Source organism: Macrotis lagotis, chromosome 3 (assembly GCF_037893015.1).
Source record: "Macrotis lagotis isolate mMagLag1 chromosome 3, bilby.v1.9.chrom.fasta, whole genome shotgun sequence".
In the NCBI taxonomy this organism is placed as follows: Eukaryota; Metazoa; Chordata; class Mammalia; order Peramelemorphia; family Peramelidae; genus Macrotis; species Macrotis lagotis.
In genome coordinates, this window is record NC_133660.1 from 173,216,867 (window position 1) to 173,235,273 (window position 18,407).

The 18,407-nt window shown below is 34.8% G+C and overlaps 1 long non-coding RNA gene across 1 annotated transcript in view; it reads right to left on the reverse strand.

The window, feature by feature from the left end:
• LOC141517968 (uncharacterized) overlaps positions 1-18,407 on the reverse strand; it is a 96,377-nt gene that overhangs the window by 31,854 nt on the left and 46,116 nt on the right. The window contains exon 3 of the long non-coding RNA XR_012477036.1: positions 15,464-15,517. This is a non-coding gene — a long non-coding RNA (uncharacterized LOC141517968). The remainder of the gene's footprint in view (positions 1-15,463; positions 15,518-18,407) is intronic.

Consider the following 18,407-nt stretch of genomic DNA (forward strand, 5'->3'; position numbering starts at 1 on the left):
TACTATCTGGCTGCCCTTAAGCTTACCTAAATTAAAAGTCATAGATCTAAGGCTTGAAGGGACCTCAGAGGTTATTTAGTCAATCCCTTTCATTCTACAGATAAGGAAATTGAAATCAAATAGGATTATATGACTTAACTGAATTCACATGATCAGGAAAGGCTTCTGAAGGAAGTCTTTGCTGATCTCTCAAATTGTTAGCATTTTCCCCTCTATTGATTATTTCCAATTTATCCTGTAGATAACTTAAATGTTTGCAATCTGTCTCCCTAATTAGCTTGTTAGCTTCTTCAGATCAAGGACTGTCTTTTAATAGTTAACATAGTGCCTCCCACATGGTAGGTTCTTAAATGTTTATTGTTCAACATGAATTTAGCATAGTTTTTGGCAGAGTCAGAATTCAAACTCAGATCCTGTGATTCCAAGTTCAGGATTTTTCCATTGCACTACATTGCCTCTCAGGGCAGCTGGGTAGCACAGTGGATAGAGCCAGTTTGGAGTCAAGATGACAGGAGTTTGAATCCAGCCTCAGACATGACTCTTACTAACTGTGTGACCTTGGGCAAGTCACTTAATCCTGATTGACTCACATCTACGGCCATCTCCACTTGTCCTGGACCCAGATGACTCTGGAGGAGAAAGTGAGGCTGGTAACTTAGCACAGCCCCCTCACTAAATCCAGTTCATATGCTTGTCATGGCATCACCTCCCTGATGTCAAGGTCTTCTTCAAAAATGGACAAACATAATTATTTATTATTATTTATTATTATTATTATTACTACTACATTGCCTTTCAAATTACTGATGGGCCTCAGTGAATGAAAGAATTGGAAAAGACCAACTTAAGTATCCTTCCACTGCTACTAGATCCTCCCCATCTATAAGAAAGAATGGCCCATTAGGGTCTACAATTTTTCAAGGTCACTCCCTTTAGACCTTTCCCCAAGCAAACAGCAAAAAGATTTCTTCTCTTCTTCTCATAAGAGTTGTCTGTGCTATAAGCTAAAGGAATGAATAGAACTCCTAGAAATATTCAGTCTATGTGTTGAATTAGAATGTACATAAATATCTTTACATTGCTATCCCATTGGAGGAGAATTTCTCTTGTATATCTACATATATGTGTGTATGTGTATAGATACATATAGGGTATATGCACATAAACATATCTGCACTCTAGCTTCCTAACTACAGGAACTCTTCTTTCTGGAATGGCAATAGAAAGGTGACTTGAGAAGCAAATTGACTTTGGAGTTTGAGGGAAAGGGAAAGTTAGGCTCCTTGGGACTTATCTCATAAGTGTGATTAAGATTAGCTTGTCAATATGAAGGCTCATTGTTCACTTTAAGAAAAAAAAAGAAGAGGAACAGATTGGGACATCTCTTCAGCATTTCTACAATGCTATGGGGTTTTTTTTCTGTTCCTAAAAGATAAAAGGCAATAACTCTTTTTCCATTCTATTTTTCTTTCTATTTCCCATTTCCCCATCATTTTTCTTCTCTTGGCCTCCTATTCACATTTTTCCTTTCTCTCTTATACCTTTTGTTCTTTTGAAGATGAGTCTTAATGAATTTTCATTAGGGTTTCTGAAAAAAAAAGAAATACAATAGAAAAGATAGAGAGAAAGAGAAGCAATTTCTAATTAATTTCTTAGACTGTAATCATTATCTCTTATGAGTCACCCTTGTAAGTGACTTACCAATCCTGCTCTTGGTTTAATCTCTGATAAAGTATAATTATCGGGGATGGGGGGGAGGGTTGTAGGAAACTCAGTATGAAAATCAATTCCCCAAGATGCCACATAATTCTCTTGTTTGCAGAGCAGTGCTTTGAAGAAGGGTGTACACCAAGGAGATTAGGGTGTATTTCCAAGAGCAGTAGAGTCACATCCACAAGAAGAAGCCTGCTCAGTAGCCTCATTTGAGGACAATATAGCTACAGCAAACCCAAGGTTGAATCTAGATAAGCAGGCCATAGCATAATTCAGACAATTGCCTGAAATATGAACAATGGACACATTGGCTTAGATCCAGGAATGAATCAATTGAAAGGTAAAGGGAACTAGAAACCTGTCTCTTTAGGTCATTGTTCTCTGATATGTGTGTGGCCATAGACTGCCTCCTATAATGGGAAGATTAAACAATGGTAGCTCAACATCTTAATCTCCTGGAGTCACTATCATAGTTCATTTTAACAAAGAAAGGAGAGTAGCATGGAGACCATGTGAAAGAAGCAGACTTCTTTGGGGTGATGGGTCAAAGTAGTTCTATTTATTACCAGGACAGCTAGAGGCACCTAGGTGGTACAGGGATAAAGCACCAGTCCTAGACTCAGGAGGACCTGAGTTCAAATCTGACTTCAGACATTGACACTTACTACCTGTGTGACCTCAGACAAGTCACTTAATCCTGAGTGCCTTACATCCAGAGTCATCTCCTGTCATCTCAATCCCTATCTGGCCACTGGACCCAGATGGTTCCAGAGGAAAAAGTGACTTTGGTGACTTAGCACTCCTTCACTCAAATCCAATTCCTTGATGTCATGGTCTTCTTTAAAAATAAAAGACAAACATCAATCATCTATTGCACTCTAGGTGACATTTTTGCAGTGTTTCAAAAGGTAGAGAAAGAAGATTAAAATGTGTACATATAGCTCATCATTAAGAAGACAGAATTTATCAATTCTTAGAAGTCACAGATTATAAGCTTCTCATAGTCATTATATTCCTGTGTTTAGAATAAGGACATATCCATCATTTAAAAGCAGTAAGGGAGCTAATTGAGACAATAATAATAAAATAATAATGATAATGATAATAGCTTACATTAATAAGAGATAGAAAGCATGATGCAATAGATAGGTGGCAAGGTGGATAGGACATGGACCCTGGAGTCAGGAGGACCTGAGTTCAAATCTGCCCTCAGACACTTAATAATTACTTAGCTGTGTGACCCTCAACAAGTCACTTAACTCCATTACCTTGCAAAAAAAAAAAAAAGAAAGAAAAGAAAAGAAAAAAGAAAGAATATTAGACTTGGAACCAGAAGACCTATATTCAAATTCTCACTTGGTTACTTCTGATAGAGGTCCAGTCCTTCATATTTCTGGATTTCAGTTTTTCATCTATTCAACAAGGATGTTGAACTGGACAACACTGAAGGTCCCATCCAGGTCAAAGCTCTGTTTTTGTTACTGAAACAATTCCACATGGCAGAAACAAATTTTTCAATATTTGGGATAAAACTGTATGTGCTGAAAATAGCAATGCTTCTTGTCCAGTGCCCTTAGATATCTTAGGAAAGAGCTCTGAAGGGTCTTTATCAATGGTTTTGACTTATGTCTTGCCACTGGACTCCAGTGACTGAAGGAGAGAATGAGACTGATGACTGCACTGTTCTGTCTCACTTAAATCCAATTCACTTGCAAGTCAAGACATCAAACTCCTGGGTCCTCTTCAAACACAGGGAGGGATTCCTGGGAAAACTGACAATTGCTCCTGCAGGCGTTTTGGCCATTGCTACTGAAAACCAAGGAAAGAAAATTCTTGTCACTGAAGTCCTTGAAAGTGTTCAATGGTTGAATATAAGAACCCGATGGGATTTTTATCAGTAGAAATAGCATGAATACTTGCTTTATCAATACCTCCAATGGAACTTTTCCATATGATTTGCATCTGCAGTATTGTCTCCACCATTAAATGTGAGCTCCTAGAAAGAGGGACCATTCTTCTTTCCTATTTGTATGCCCACTGTTTTGTACATAGTAAGTGCTTAATAAATTTTATTTATTCATCCCTTGTAATCCTATAATAGATTGTTTTATTTTTTAAAAATGGCTTCTATTGAATAGAAGGTAAACTGTGAGTGAATGGAGTTGAGTCCAGAAAAGTATTGGCTTCCTTCACCACTGATTGAGAACCAGAGTTCATAGTATTATATTGCATCTTACAATAGAGCTCTGAGTTGAGAATCAGGAGAGTGGATTCTATGTATAGTCTTTTCAGTAGCCTGGTGGGTGATAAAAGGCAAAACAAAGAATTATGGTATTTTTTAACTGGAAAGACCCTCAGAGAGACTCTTTATTCTACCCTTCTCATATCCTTACACTTACTTATTAACAAGTGAGGAAATTGAGATTTCTAAAGATTAAGTGATTTGACTCTGGTCACTCAGTCAGTAAATGGCAGAGCTAAGAAAAGAAACCAGGTCCCCTAGTTTCAGCTTTCAGCTACCTTTTACAATAGATAGGCTGGAGTCAGGAAGAACTGAGTTCAAATCTGACCTCAGATATTTAATAGTTATGTGACTGGGCAAATCATCTAACCTTGTATGCCTAAATTTCCTCATCTGTAAAATAAACTGGAAAGGAAAATGGCAAATCACGCTAGTATCTTTGCTAAGAAAACTTCAAATGGGGTCAGTTGGATGAAACTGAAATGATTGAATAATAATAGCAGTCTCCAAAAACCATTGAACTGAATCCCAGATTACTTTGTGTATAACATTTAATGAATACAATTCTCTGATGCTTCACTCTGGGCACAAAAAGCCTATCCCTTCTGATACCTTTTTCTGAGCCATAAATACTGTTCAAGTAGAGATTCAAGGATCTGAGGTTATCTAAGGATGAGCCTAGGTAAATTCTAAGATTCCAATAAGAAAATTAATAGAGAGATATTTTGAAAAAATACAAAGCAACATACAACTTCAGCATTACTATTATAATAGTATTATGTATGTATATATAAAATCTATTTATAATCTATTTCATTTATTTATTATATGATATTATTTATTTTTATGATTTGTGTATAATATAAATATTACTTATTATATTATAATATAATATATATATACAATATACATTATATATATTAGAATTTAATTGTGAGTTTGACCTGAGAGTTTTTTAGGAATATATATTTCCAACAAGGAGACCTTCCCAAAAATAGACTGTTGTGTCCTTATGGGAAAATCCACCTCAGGTGCAATTTTTCTTTTGTCCTTCATTTTCTTTTTTTTTTTTTTTTTTTTAGGTTTTTTTGCAAGGCAAACAGGGTTAAGTGGCTTGCCCAAGGCCACACAGCTAGGTAATTATTAAGTTTCTGAGACCAATTTGAACCCAGGTACTCCTGACTCCAGGGCCGATGCTTTATCTACTATACCACCTAGCCACCCCCTTTTTTTTTTAGGTGTCCTTCATTTTTGAAGACCATGACCTCAGGGAGGAGATACCATGACAAGTACTTGAATTGAATTTGAGTGAGGGGAAGTTGAACTAAGTCACCAGCCTCACTTTCTCCTCCAGAGCCATCTGGGTCCAGTGGCCAGATATGAATCAGGGAGACTAGAGATAATCCTGGATGTAAAGTAAGCATAGTTAAGTGCTTGTTCAAGGTCACATAGCTAGTAAGTAGTGTAGGAGGGAAAGCACCTTAAATTTAGAATCAGAAGACCTAGATTCAAATTCTTACTTTTGCCATTTAACACTTGTTTGAACATGGGCAAGTTACTTCAATCTCTGTACCCTGGTTTCTTCACTTATACAAGGAGACCAATAGACTCAGTGACCTCTTAGGTTAGCATCTTACATACATTTTTGTTAAATATATTTACAAATTAATAATTTTGGGCATGAGGAATTAGGATTAAGGTAGATACATAAATGATAATTTTTATAAAGTGTTCATCAGATTCAGGAGGGGCATTTTTTCTTTATGTTTTGTTTTGTTTTTCTTCCTCAGGATGGGGGATAATATAGACCATTACCAGTCCAATACAGTTGTCCTAGCTCTCTGGACTGTTGAGAGGACTTGCTTCCATTAAGGTTGTTCATCTCATATTGTTGTTGGTGTGTACATTGTTCTCTTGGCTCTACTCCCTTCATTCAGCATCAAAACAGATGCTTACAGATCTCATAAGTCATTCCATGCTTCTCTAGAGTTCGACCATTTATTGTTTTTTATAGAAGAATAATATTCCATAGTATTCATGTGCCATAACTTGTTTAGCCATTCCCCAGTTGATGGGCATCCCCTCAATTTCCAGTTCTTTACCACTACAAAAAAAGAGCTGCTAAGAATATTTTGAAATATGTAGGATTTTTTCCATTATTTACAATTTCTTCTGGGTCAAAGGGTATGACCAGTTTTATTGCTCTTTGGACATAGTTCCATATTGCTCTCCAGAAAGGTTGGATCTGTTCACAACTCCACCAGCACTGCATCAATGTCCCAATCCTCCCACAACCTCTCCAACATTGATCATGTTCCCTTTTTCTCATCCGAGCAAATCTAATAAGTATGAGATGATACCTCATTTTTGTTTTAATTTGCATTTCTCTAATCAATAGTGATTTGGATGATCAAAGTTGGAAGGGATGTGGGAAATCTGGGACACTATTTGGAATTGTGCCCCAAGGGCAACAAAAATGTGTATACCCTTTGATCCAGCAATATCACTACTGGGTCTATACACTGAAAAGATGATGAAAAAGGGTAAAAACATCACTTGTACAAAAATATTCATAGCAGCCCTGTTTGTGGTGGCAAAAAAATTGGAAATTAAGTGAATGTCCTTCAATTGGGGAATGGCTTAACAAACTGTGGTATATGTATGTCATGGAACACTATTGTTCTATTAGAAACCAAGAGGAATGGGAATTCAGGGAAGCCTGGAAGGATTTGCATGAACTGATGCTGAGCAAGATGCGCAGAACCAGAAAAACATTGTACACCCTAACAGCAACATGGGGGTGATGATCAACTTTGATGGACTTGCTCATTCCATCAGTGCAACAACCAAGGACAATTTTGGGCTATCTGCAATGGAGAACACCATCTGTATCCAGAGAAAGAATTGTGGAGTTTGAACAAAGACAAAGACTATTACCTTCAATTTAGAAAAAAAAAGTTATCTTATTATGTAATTTTGCTATCTCTTATACTTTATTTTTCTTTCTTAAGGATATGATTTCTCTCTCATCACATTCAACTTAGATCAATGTATACCATGGAAACAACATAAAGACGAACAGAATGCCTTCTGTGGGTAGTTGGGGGGAGGGAAGCAAGAATGGGGGGGAAATTGTAAAACTCAAAATAAATAAAATCTTTCTAAAAATAGTGATTTGGAATATTTTTCATATGCTTATATATAGTTTTAATTTCTTCCTTTGACCATTTATCAATTGGGGAATGATTTGTGATCTTATAAATCTGATGTAATTCCCTATATATTTTAGAAATGAGACCTTTATCAGAACTCCTGGTTGTGAAGATTGTTTCCCAGCTTTCTTCTGTTCTTCTAATTTTGGCAGCACTGATTTTATTAGTGCAAAACCTTTTTAATTTATTATAGTCAAAATCATTCATTTTGCAGTTTATAATGTGCTCTAATTCTTGTTTGGTCATAAATTTATCCCTTTTCCATAGATCAGATCGATAGAGTGTTTTTGTTCTACTAATTTATCTATGGTATAACTCTTTATGTCTCAATCCTGTACCCATTTTGACCTTATTTTGGTGTAGGTATGAGATGTGAATCTATGCCCAGGTTTTGCCATACTATTTTCCAGGTTTTCCAACAATTTTTGTCAAATAGTGAGTTCTTATCCCAGAGGCTGATATTTCTGGGTTTATCAACATAGTCATACTACATATTCTTTTGAACCTATCCTAGTCCACTGATCCATTATTCTATCTTTAAAATTTTATTTATTTGTTTGTTTGTTTGTTTGTTTATTTATTTAAGGTAATGGGATTAAGTAGTTTGCCCAAAGTCACACAGCTAGGCAATTATTAAGCATCTGAAGTCACATTTGAACTTGGATACTCCTGACTCCAGGGCGGGTGCTCTATCCACTGCACCACCTAGCTGCCCCCATTATTCTATTTTTTTAACTAGTACCATGCAGTTTTAATGACTGCTGCTTTATAGTATAGTTTTAGATCTGGTAGAATTTAGGCCACCTTCCTTTACATTTTCCCCCATCAGGTCCCTTGCCCTTTTGTTACTCTAGATGAATTTTGTTACTATTTTTTGTAGCTCAGTAAAGTGTTTATTTTGTAGATTGATTGGTATGCCACTGAATAAGTAATTTAATTTGGGAAGAATTGTGATCTTTATTATATTAGCTCAACCTAACCATAAGTATTTGACGTTTTTCCAGTTATTTAGAACTGACTTTATTTGGGTGAGGAGATCTTTATAATTGTGTTCATACAATTTCTGAGTTGGTCTTGGGAGACAGATTCCCAAATATTTAATGTTATCTATGGTTATTTTAATTGGAATTTCTCTTTCTATCTTGTTCTTGAGCTTTGTTGTTCAGATTTGTGTGGGTTTATTTTATATCCTGCTACTTTGCTGAATTTGTTGTTTCAAGGAGTGTTTTAAATGATTTTCTTTGATTCTCTAGGTATACAATCATATCATCTGCAAAGAGTGAAAGTTTTGCTTCCTCATTGCCTATTCTGATTCCTTCAATTTCTTTCTCTTATTGTTACTGCTAGCGTTTCTAATACTACATTGAATAGTAGTGGTGATAGTGGACATTCTTGTTTCACCTCTGAATTTTTTTGGAAATGCTCTGAGTTTATTCCCATTAAATATAATATTTGTTGATGGTTTTAGATAGATACTATTTATTATTTTAAGGAAAACTCTTTTTATTCCTAAACTTTCTAGTGTTTTTAATGGGAATGGATGTTGTATTTTTTTCAAAGGCTTTTTCAGCATCTATTGAGAGAATCATATAGATTCTGTTGGTTTTACTGTTGATATGTTTAATTATGTTGAGTGTTTTCCTAATATTGAACCATCCCTGCCTGCCTGGTATAAATCCAACCTGATTATGGTGTATTAACCTAGTAATAATTTGTTGTAGTCTCAGTGATAAAATTTTATTTAAGATTTTTGCATCAATATTCATTAGGGACATTGGTCTATAATTTTCTTTATATATTTTGGTTCTTCCTGGTTTAGGTATCAGCACCATGTTGGTATCATAAAAAGAGTTTGGTAGAACTCCTTCCTCTCCTATTTTTTAAAATAGTTTATGTAGAATAGGAATTAAATATTTGATAGAATTCACTTGTAAATCCATCTGGACCTGGAGACTTTTTCTTAGGGAGTTTATTGATTGTTTCTTCAATTTTTTTTTCTGAAATGGGGTTATTTAAGTAAGTTATTTCCTCTTCTGTTAATCTGGGCAGTTTGTATTTTTGTAAATATTCATCCTTTTTACTAAAGTTGTCCAATTTATTGTCACACAGTTTGGCAAAATACTTCTGAATTATTTCTTTAAATTCCTCCTCATAGGTAGTTAGTTCACCCTTTTGATTTTTGATAATGGTTGTTTGGTTATCTCCTCTCTTTTTTTAAATTGGATTAATCGGAGTTTTTTTCTATTTTATTGACTTTTTTTCATAAAACCGACTCTCAGATTTATTTATGAGATCAATTTTTTTTTTGCTTTCTATTTTATTAATCTCTCCCTTGATTTTCAGAATTTCTAGTTTGGTATTTAATTGGGGATGTTTAATTTGTTCTTTTTCTAGCTTTTTTCACTTGCATACCCAATTCATTGATCTCCTTTTTCTCTATTTTATTCATATAGGCAATTAGAGATAAAAAGTTTCACCTCACAACTGCCTTGGCTTCATCCCATAAATTTTAGTATGATGTCTTGTTATTATCATTTTCTTGGATATAATTAATAATTATTTCTATTATTTACTATTTGATCCACCCATTATTCCAATTACTTCTTGGTTTATCTTTCCCTGACCCTTTATTACATGTAATTTTTAATGCATCATGATCTCAGAAGTGTGTATTTATTATTTCTGCCTTTGTGCATTTGATTTTAAGGTTTTTGTGACCTAGTACATGGTCAGTTTTTGTGAAGGTGCCATGTACTGCCAAGGAAAATGGTTATATTCTTTTCTGCCCCCATTATGTTTTCTCCATATCTAAGTTTTCTAAGATTTCATTCACCTTCTCAACTTCCTTCTTGTTTATTTTGTAGTTAGATTTATCTAGTTCTGAGAGAGGGAGGTTGAGGTCTCCCATTATTATAGTTTTGCTATCTATTTCTCCTTGTACTTTACTCAACTTTTCCCCTAGGAATCTGGATGCTATATCACTAGGTGCAAATATGTTTAGTAATGATATAGCTTCATTTCCATAAAGCCTTTTAAGAATATGTAGTTTCCTTCCTTATCATGTTTAATGAGATTGAATTTTTCTTTTACTTTGTCTGAGATTAGGATTACTATCCCAAATTTCTTTATTTCTGCTGAGGCATAATATATTTTGCTCCAACCTTTTACCTTTTTATCCTGTGTGTATTTCTCTGCTTCAAATGTGTTTCTTGCAAACAACATATTGTAGGATTCTGGTTTTTAATCCATTCGGCTATCTGTTTCCATTTTATGGGACAATTTATCCCATTCATATTTACAGTTAAAATGACTAATTCTGTATTTTCTTCCACGCTATCTTTCTCCATTTATATTTATCTCTTTCCTTTTCTTTTATTCTTCCTAACCAAAATTTTACTAACTTTCTGTTTTGACTTTTCTTTTAAAAATTTAACTTTCAGCTTGTTTTCATTTAAACCTTCCCTTCCCTTTTGTCAGTCCCTTCTTCCCTTATCTGTCCCTGTATTCATTCCTCCTCTCTCCAACCCCCTTCCCTGTAGAATAAGTTAGATTTTTAAACCAAACTGGGAATGTGTCTTATTTCTTCACTGGGCTAAATCTATTGAATTTACTCAGTATTCACATTCTGCCTTCCTTCCCTTTAAAATTATGAATCTTTGTGCCTCTTCCCTAGTTGCTAGATTATTAATCAGGTATCATCAACAATTCAGTGATTTGATTGCTTGATAAACTCCTATTGTTATCAAGATATCATCACAGATTGTTTACTTGATTTCTTGATAAGCCGCATTGACTCAAATTGCATCAAATTATAATTATAATCATTTTTTTTTACTTTACCCCCCCTTTCAAGTTTCTTTCAGTACACACAATCTTCCTCACAAGCCGAAGTATCAACCAGAGCCATATCAGTTCTTGAACTATTTGTTTCCCTGCCCCCTGGCCTATTTTCTTTCATACTTTACCTCCCCCCCCCCCCCACCCAGGGTGCTTAACACCTTGTTAAGTGAACCAAGGCCTATTGTGCCTCCCACTTTGACCCCCCCCCCCATCCAAGGTACTTAACACCTTGTTAAATGAAGCACCAGTTAATTCAACCCTAATCTAATTAACTGAATGAATCATGAAGATCTCCAAGTACTAAGAGGCTCCGGAGGGCTCACTGAGAACTTTACAAAGGATTGTAAATAATTTAGACTTTGTCTCAGGTCCTCACAGCTTATGATATTTAAAGATCTCCAAGTTCTGGAGGTCTTACCCAAGAACCTAAAAAATAATTGCAAGTAACAGTGATACCATCTCAAGTCCTCACAGTTTATGATGCCTTCATTAGACATGTTGTTTAGCACCCTGTGATTAAAGCAAGTCAGGTTATAATGAGAGACTTGAGTGAAGATTAGCACTCCTGCTTTATTTTTTTCAGGGCTTTTTGTCTCAGACATAGTGATGTGATCTTGGACCTCTTCAATTGAGAGACAAGCTCAATTACATTCATATCCTTTAGGTTCATTCTCTTCAATGATATCCTATCCTCTAATTATCCTTAGAAAAGTGAAGTTCTAATGATTTAGAATTGTTTTATCTTCCAGTTTTGCTTTTTTCAGTCCCCTTTTTCATTTACCCTTTTTAATGTAACTCTTCAGTCATGTATTCGGTGATTGAATTCTCTGTTCAGTTCTGGTCTTTGTGTCAGGAAATTCTGGAAGTCCTGTATTTCATTGACCATCCATCCTTTCCCCTGACATTATATGCTGAATTTTGCAGGGTAGTACATTCTGGGTTGTAATCCCAGGTCCTTAGCTCTCGGAGGTATGTTATTCCAGTTCTTCTGATCCTTCATGGTTGAGGCTGACAGGTCATGTGTTAGTCTGATTCTGTTCCCTTTGTATTTGAATTGTTTTATTTTTGCAGTTTGCTATATTCTCTCTTTTATATGAGGGTTCTGGAATTTGGTTCTTACAGCCCTTGGAGTTTTGATCCTGGCTTCTCTTTCTGGAGGGGGTCCTGTGGATTCTTTCAATGGATTGTTATCTTGTTCTAGTAGATTGGGGTAGTTTTCCCCTACAATTTCTTGCATGATGTTTTCCAGGTTCTTTTGTTGGTCAATCCTTTCTTTGTATTTCTAATGCTATAATCCTCTTCATGTCTACTTCTATGAACCCAGGCATTGCAAATTATTCCCCAAATTTATAGGCAGATGCCCAAAATGAAGGAACTTACTTTTCCTTTTTCTCTTGTCTATTAATGTTACGTTGGCTTAGCTTGAATTAAATTTAAAACATTGGATTCAGTCCCTGTGAATTCTAATAGGGTACCTCTCAAAATAAAAATGCAAATGAAGTTTGGACTTTGGTTTTCAATTCTAGAATGTTAAATTGTTTTTTTCCTATTTTTTAAAAAAATCTCTCCATTCCATTTGGGCCACCATAAAGAGTCTTCTGTGTCTAACTCAACACCTGTAAGACCCCCTCCTTGTTCACTAAGTACATTTCTGGGCCATCTCATCTTTTCTGAAGGATTATTACCAGACCCCTCCTCAAAACCTCCTATCCAGAGATGGGAACACTTAGAGAAACGATAACACAGCAGAGCAGTCATTGCTAGGAACTCAAGAAAAGCACCAGGTGCAGAGCACCACAGAGAATGTGATCTGGGAAAACACTTGTAAATCAAACCTATCCATGGGAGTGAAGTGATAACTCACTGGGGAAAAAAACAAAGAAGTAAGAGAAGGGAAAGTCGGAACAAATCTACAGCAAACTAATCCCAGTGGTCCTCTGTCCAAAACAGAGGAGGCAAGCTGGAATTCAGGGCTAAACATGAAGAGACCCAGAGCCCAGGTATCCTTTGAGCAGTTAGAGATCCTCTCATATTTTCTTCCTGAGACATTCCAGAAACTGAATTCTGTCAGACACATGATCTTGGTTTCTTGGGGAAGATCAGCACAATCTTTTAAAATTGTTTCCTTGCAGTCCTGACCACCAGTATCTATCTCAACAAGAATTTATGAAGGGAGTGCCTAGAGCTGCCCTAACCCCAACAGATACACACACACACACACACACACACACACACACACACACACACCCCCAAAATAGTGGCAGTTCTCATCCTCATCTCACATTCTAATGTGAGAATTCTATTACCATCTTAGGAGCCAAAGACATTGGGGAAACCTGGACCCAACTGGAAAGAGGCAGTAAGGCCCCCCAGAAAATTTGTAAAGGAAGATGGAAATCTATTCAGTGGTAGAAATAAGGGTGAAATAAGGTTTTACTTATTTAAATATAGGAAATTGTGTAAACCAGGACAATTTTATTCAATCACATAAATTTTTAAAAGTCTGTGGTCATTTTCTAAATCTCTTTTCTTCTTCAATACCTAATATAGTGGCCATGTGAGACTCATGAGGCATTTGATTGAATGGGGGTTATAGACACCCACATAAATTTCTCATAGTTTACTTCCAAAATATAAACATCACAGCTTCCCTGGAACTTATTACAGGTAGCAGCTGCTGAGGCAATTTGACAAAACCATTTAAGAGGTTCCATTGTGATCTTAATATTTATTATACTTTTCCCAAAATAAAACCTGGGCATAGCCTATAAACAGGAGGGCTTTCTTTTTCAACACATTTAAGAATAAAAACAACTTCAAGCTTACCTACTTCAACAAGTTGTTGATGTTTAAAATTGAGAAATGGATGGAGAAGAGGTTAGGTACTTATGTAAACATTTAAATGTAGTAAATCAATTGCCACAAAGAGATCAAAGAGCCTAAACCATTTCAGTCAGAAACTATTTAATTTACCTTCCAGGCAAAGAGATATAGCAACTGAAAGTCATACCAGTTTAGAATATGAATTATTTTGCAAAATCTTACAGAGCAGGATGATGGGAGATTTTGAGCAGTACCATTTGATAAACTGGAAGACATGATGGAAGAAGAAACATGATTAAGAGAAACTTGGTGAAAGACCCAATTTAGAAGAGTCTTCTCAGGACATTTACGAATGAAATTAGAAAGAAGACCGTAAACAGAAAATTGAAAAGATCTATAAAGATTTTTATAATCTCTTTTTTTTTTTACCATTAAGGAGAGGTGGAATTACTACATTTGGACTCTGACATAGAGTTAGTGGAAATGTCATGGAATAAAGTAAAAATGAGAAAAGTAGCTAAACTTCACAATTACAAAGATGAGATCCTTGCTGAAAGCAATATATAGTGGTGAGAGATTACATCACAGGGTTTTCAAAAAGAAGAGAAGAAACTAAAGCCATGGGAAAATATCTTGGACCTGATTATTATCAGAAGAAGGTCAAAACTTAAGTGATTTGCTCAGTTATATATCTAAGGCAAGATTCAAGAAATTTTTTTTCCCTTTCCAAGTTCAATGCTCTATTATTTGACCAGTTACCTCTAGAATATATATGATACCACTATTTGTGCATTATAAAAAAATATTGATTCAGAAAAGCAAAATATTATTTTAAGGTTCTCCTCCAACAAGATATCTCCCATGATTATGTCAAAATTGCACACAATTCCTTGAAACATAAAACAAAAAATAATCAGGTCTGATAAATCTAGAATTATGAATATCTAGTGATACATAAAACGTGGAGTTGTAGACTCACCAAAGGTATTTGCCACTTTCATAGAGGAGTTCCAAAGGAAAGTTAAACAAAATCAAAGGATTCTTTGATAAGATTCTCCAAATGCTCCAGATGTGCCTTTATGTATGTATTACATCAAGTCCTGAAGTATTGCAGTATTTCCGGGTTGAGCCCTATAATCACTGATTATGCACTCTCCTCTGACTATTCACACAGAAAAAAACAAGTGGATGAAGAATACTTAATGATTAAGTTATGCTAGAATCTTGGATGGACATTCTACAGAACTTGCCCTCAGTGCATATACACACCAAGACACGCATGTATATAGCTATAACTATACATGTATGTATATGTATTTATTCAAAAGATACCATAAATGGATAATCAACTGCACTTTGATTTGAAGATTCAAAGGAGATTACCTTTGGAATTTTTTAAGTCCCTAAGTTTTTCCCTTTAAGACTCATATTTTTAACACCAACATTCTTCTGGTAATATTGTATGGTTGTAAATCACAAAACATGACAGTGTTCAAAGAACTAAAATTAAGAATCATCCACAGGACAACAGAAACATACTGTGGGGGTGACTAGGTGGCGCAGTGGATAGAGCACTGGCCCTGGAGTCAGGAGTACCTGAGTTCAAATGCAGCCTCAGATACTTAATAATTACCTGGCTGTTGTGGCCTTGGGCAAGCCACTTAACCCCATTGCCTTGCAAAAAAACCTAAAAAAAAAAAGAAAAAAACCATACTGTGAATATTTGTGAGCTACAACAGACTGCAAATGAAAAATTATTTAGGCTAAATGGTTCAAAGGACATTATCAAAGAAATGTGTGATTGAAAAAGAAGGTAATCTATTCAGATTAAACAAGGAATAAAATAATAATAATAATAGCTAGTATTTATATAGCACTTTGAGGTTTACAAAGAGCTTTACAAATATCTCATTTTTATCTGATATCTAATCACATGATTCTCTGTTATTCTTGTCGAAGCATGAGAAAAAGGCACTCTTGTATGGTGAGTGGCTCTCATGTTGCAAACTTGTAGGCAAACACTTTAGAATTGCATAGGGTGGGGCGGCTAGGTGGCCTAGTGGATAAAGCACTGGCCCTGGAGTCAGGAGTACCTGGGTTCAAATCCGGTCTCAGACACTTAATAATTACCTAGCTGTGTGGCCTTGGGAAAGCCACTTAACCCCATTTGCCTTGCCAAAAACCTAAAAAAAAAAAAATAATTGCATAGGGTGTGCAAGCATGAGTGGGCTGTGATTTCACAAAATACACATATGTATTGTGTTTGTATATATGTATGTATTCCAGACTCAATAGAGTTTATGCATCTTTAGGCAAGTCAGGTAGGTTTGGTTTAGTGGTCCAGAAAGCTTTGAAGTGTAAAAGTTGTCAAGCATATGCCAATGTGTAATGTTAGATTCACTTTGGTAAAGAGGTTCTTCACTAGGCCTTCCTTACATTAGTCAAACTGCATTAGTGTCCCAGTTTTCCCCTCATCCTCTCCAAAATTGAACATTTGACTTTTCTGACATTAACCAATCTGAAAAGAATCAGGTGGTACCTCAGTTTTAATATGCATTTCTCTAATCAATAGCAATTTAGAGCACTTTTTCATATGACTATAGAAAGTTTTAATTTGTTCATCTGAAAACCACCTGTTCATATCCTTTGACCATTTATCAATTGGGGAATTACTTTTTATTCTTATAAATTTGACTCAGTTCTCTATGTAGTTTAATTTTGAAAATATTTTAATTTTTCCATTTATAAGCAAAGATGGTTTTCAACATTCATCTTTTTGTAAGTTTTTGAGTTACAATTTTTCTACCTCCATCCTCCCTATGGCAGCTAGTAATCTGATATAGGTTAGACAAGTACAATCATGGTTAACATATTTCCCTATTGAGAAAGAAGAATCAGAACTAAAGGGGAAAAAAGGAAAAAAGGAAATATATATATATATATATATATATATATATATATATATATGTAAAACAAGTTTTTAAAAATAAAAATAGTATGCTTTGGTATGCATTCAGACGCCATAGTTTTTCTCTGAATGTGGATGGCATTTTCCATCATAAGTATTTTAAAATTGACCACTAAACTGCTAAGAGCAGTCTACCATAGTTGATCATCAAAGAATATTACTGTTGTGTACAGTGTTCTCCTGGTTTTATTCACTTCACTCAGCATCAGTTCACATAAATCTTTCCAGGCTTTTCTGAAATCCATCCACTCATATTTCTTATAAAATAATAGTATTCCATCACTTTCATATACCACAATTTGTTCAGCCAATACCCAATTGATGGTCATCCCCTCAATTTCCACTTTACTACTATGAAAAGAGATGATATATATATATATATGTCTTTTCACCATTTGTATCTTTAGAATACAGACCTAGAAGTGATATTGATGGCTCAAAGGGTATGCCCTCTGGAGTAGTTCCAAATTGCTCTCCATAATGGTTGGATAAGTTCACAATTTCATGCATTAGTGTCCCAGTTTTTCCCATGTCCCCTCCAGCATTGATCGTTTTCCTTTTTTTTTTTTTTGTAATTTTAGTTGATCTGATAAGTGTGAGATGAGATGGTATTTCAGAATTGTTTTAATTTGCATCACTTATTTTCTGGAATTTCCCTTTAATATCATCTCAAAAATGAAGGCAATTCTACTGGATGATCTCTAAATTCCTTACCAGCTATAAATCCTCTGATTTAATTCCTCAGAGAGAGGTAACTACAAGATTGGAATACTATCAATTAAACTTTCTGTTAAGATGATCATATGTGACATTCTTATTCTTGATACAAAAAATTAAAGCATAATCAAAATTAAAATATGACATTTCTTTATAGACTCTTAAAAATTTTGGAAATCATTTCCAGTTTGTAGATATTTTATCTTGTGCTGTGGCTTCTTTTTGGTGATTAAAGTTAATCTTAAAATGAATCCAGATGCATCGTTTTGAGACCAGTTATTGACAGATTGAGAAAAAAATTCCCTTGAGGAAAGATTCATAAAATAGTAGATATCTTTTTATACATGTGTATATATTTATAAATTCATAAATAAAATAATTTGCTGTTACAGTCAAGTGACAAAAATGAGAATGACATTTTTCAGAATGCTTATAAAATATATGATTTAGAGTTACAAGGGGTTTTAGAGGTGATCCATTTTACATATGAGGTTAAATAACTGGAATCATTAGGAAGCAATTAAAATTTGAACTTAGACTTTTTACTTCAATGTTCTTTTATTTTCCTTATGGCTGCCCTACATAGATAGTACTGCCAAGAAATAAATCAATAAAAGATCATGGACTCTCAATGAAGCTAGAGCATTAGATTAGATTCTCCAAAAAGCTAGCTAACTTTACTGTTATCTTTGGCTTTGGATTTCTTACCACTAAACCTACCAGCTCTCTCAAACTATATCTTTTATTTAAAAAGATGGACTGAGTAAATTATGGCTAGATTTGAACATTTCAGCACTATCACTGGAAAAAGGATATAAAATGCATATTTAATTGTTGTGGCCAGTAAATTATCAATTGGCAGAATATACCATGAAATGCAAAGAGTGTGACA